This window comes from Saccopteryx bilineata, chromosome X (genome assembly GCF_036850765.1).
Source record: "Saccopteryx bilineata isolate mSacBil1 chromosome X, mSacBil1_pri_phased_curated, whole genome shotgun sequence".
In the NCBI taxonomy this organism is placed as follows: Eukaryota; Metazoa; Chordata; class Mammalia; order Chiroptera; family Emballonuridae; genus Saccopteryx; species Saccopteryx bilineata.
In genome coordinates, this window is record NC_089502.1 from 67,478,235 (window position 1) to 67,481,382 (window position 3,148).

General features: G+C 42.7%; 1 pseudogene; it reads left to right on the plus strand.

Annotated features, from left to right (window-relative positions):
• The first annotated feature begins 1,007 nt into the window (after positions 1–1,007).
• LOC136317511 (KATNB1-like protein 1) lies at positions 1,008–2,717 on the plus strand (annotated as a pseudogene).
• Positions 2,718–3,148: the final 431 nt, after the last annotated feature.

The following is a 3,148-nucleotide window of genomic DNA, read 5'->3' on the forward strand; positions in this document are numbered from 1 at the left end:
TCTCAACCCCTCCACCACGCCTTCCTCTCTGTCTCTCTCTTCCCCTCCAGCAGCCAAGGCTCCATTGGAGCAAAGATGGCCCGGGCGCTGGGGATGGCTCTGTGGCCTCTGCCTCAGGCGCTGGAGTGGCTCTGGTCGCAACATGGCGATGCCCAGGATGGGCAGAGCATCGCCCCCTGGTGGGCAGAGCGTGGCCCCATGGTGGGCGTGCCGGGTGGATCCCGGTCGGGCGCATGTGGGAGTCTGTCTGACTGTCTCTCCCTGTTTCCAGCTTCAGAAAAATGCAAAAAAAAAAAAAAAAAAGCCACATCTTGCTCAGGAGCCATAGGTTCCCGACCCCTGGCCTAGATGCTCAAATTAAAAGGCATAAAGTGGTTGAATGGATAGGAAAAAAAGGACCATTTGTACACTGCTTATAGGAGATTCATTTCAGATAAAAAAGACACACAAAATGAGCCTGGGAGTAGCTGGCCCCCTTTGAATGGCCTTAAACAGGGCTCAGCTAAGAGTTGAGGGATTTTATATGCTTTCAGGCACAGCTTTTCAGTGCCAAGACTAGCCTGAGGCTGCTGTGCCATGAGATACCAGTATTTAAGAGATTATGGTTTGACCAGGCAGTAGCGCAGTGGATAGGGAGTCGGACTGTGATGCAGAGGACACAGATTCAAAACCCCAAGGTTGCCGGCTTGAGTGTGGGCTCATCCAGCTTTAGAGAAGGCTCACCAGCTTGAGCACAGGCTCATTTACTTTGAGCAAGGTTCATCAGTTTGCGCCCAAGGTCACTGGCTCAAGCTAGCGGTCACTCGTTCTGCTTTAGCCCCTCAGTCAAGGCACATATGAGAAAGCAATCACTGAACAACTAAGGTGCCACAATGAAGAACTGCTGCTTCTCATCTCTCCCTTCCTGTCTGTGTGTCCTTTTCTGTCCCTTTGTCTCTGCCACAAAAGAGAGAGAGAGAGAGAGAGAGAGAGAGAGAGAGAGAGAGAAAGAGAGAGAGGAAAAGATTATGACATCTGAAATCCACAATGTCAGAAAACAAAATTTTGTAATAATATTAAAGATTATTCTGTTGATATTTCTAGAAAAGGAATCTCTAATTTCACTAATAAGAACATGAAAGAGGTAAGAAATCTTCAAAACATTTGTTTGCTTACATAAATAGAACAGTTGGACAAGCTGTGAAAAGTCCAGATAAACTACATTATGTGATCAACCACAGAAAGGAAGTTCACCATCTTTTTCCAAATTCTTGTTATTAGAAGAAATAGTCCCTTAGAAGTAGGGGCTGTGAGATAGCAAATAAAGAAAATTAATTGGTTTGTGCAGGCCACCTGCCTGAAAAATTGCATCATAATAGTAAAACATATTTGCTTAAACTCCAGTGATTCTGATTCTTCACAGACAGAAAGCCCATCATCGAAATAGTGTTTTGTTTTTGTTTGTTTTTGAAGGTTCTCAGGAACATGAAAGAATGACACAGCTTTTTGTTTTGTTTTGTGTTTTTGCTTTTTTCAGCAAGAATTTGAGAATCCTGACCGGTTGGCTCAGCGGCAGAGCATAGGCCCACCGTATGGATGTCCCAGGTTCGATTCCTTGCCAGGGAACACAGGAGAGGTGCCTATCTGCTTCTCCACCCTTCCCCCCCTTCTCTCTATCTTTCCCTTCTTCTCCCACAGCCAAAGCTCCATTGGAGCAAAGTTGGCCCGGGTTCTGAGGATGGCTCTGTGGCCTCTGCCTCAGGCACTACAATGGCTCCGGTTGCAATGGAGCAATGCCCCAGATGGGCAGAGCATCACCCCTGGTGGAGATGCCGGTGGATCCCAGTCGGGCTCATGTGGGAGTCTGTCTCTCTGCCTCCCTGATTCTCACTTCAGAAAAAAACACACACACGCAAAAGAAGAATTTGAGAGTGAATGTAGCTTTAACTGTCTGGAAAAACAAATGTGTAAGTGAAATGGTAGCTTACTTGGTGAAGATAAAAAACCTAAAAGTGGTGGTGGATTGCATTCCTGTGCTTTCCAATAGATTGATTATAGGAAGAAAAATAATACATCTCATTCTGCTGATGTGCAACTTGTTTCCTCTAGTAAATTCACTACTTAAAAACAAATTTAAAGAATATATAATAGTTGGTATAAATTGGCTTCAAGCAGTCACAAAAAGGTGATGGTTAGAATTATTATTCTAAACAGAAATTATAAATGATGTAATATTCGGGTTTGGTACATATATATACAATGGAATACTATGGGGCCATGAAAAAGAAGGAAATATTACCTTTTGCAACAATATGGAGGGACCTAGAAACTATTATGTTGAGTGAAATAAGCCAGGCAGACAAAGAAAAATATCATACGACCTCACTCATTTGAGGAATCCAAGGAATAATGTGAACTGAGGAATGGAATTGAGACAGAGGAGGGATCAAAGGGACCAGAGGAAAAGAGGACAGAGGGAAAGAGGATGATAGGATGGGATAAACCTGAAGGAAAGGGGGGAGAGCAATATGGGGAGGGGGGCAAGGGAGATATTGAGGGGAATAGGGGGGAGGGGGATGCATTTGGGGTAACCCTAGAATCTATGTAAACAAAGTAAATTAAATTTAAAAAATTTAAAAAAATAATTCAGAGGATTATGGGAAAAAGAGAACCATCTTCCTTTGGTTCCAGTATTTACAGGTAATATAACTAAGCATGTAGATACTTATTTATTATAGTGCAGTTGAGAAACCGCATTTATAAAACAGCACATGGTTATTCAAAACATCTCTGGACTATATGATTTTCAAAAAAAGTCTAATAAAAAAATCTGTGAACTTTGGAAGAAATCAAAACCTCCCCTTTTTTTAAGCCACATAACTAAGAAAAATTTTACAATCTATTTCATTGAAGTGGAAAAGTTTCCAAAAGAGGCAATTTCAACTTCAATAAAATGAAAGTGCACTGTGAAGATAGTTCACCTTTGCTGTATTGGGACAAATATAGTTATTTGGTAACATTGTTTAAGATCTACTGGATCTTAAGGCAATCCTGCATAAGAATATACTTTACATTATGTGGCCCTGGCCGGATGGCTCAGTGGTAGAGCGTCGGTCTGGTGTGCAGGAGCCCTGGGTTTGATTCCTGGCCAGGGCACACAGGAGAAGAG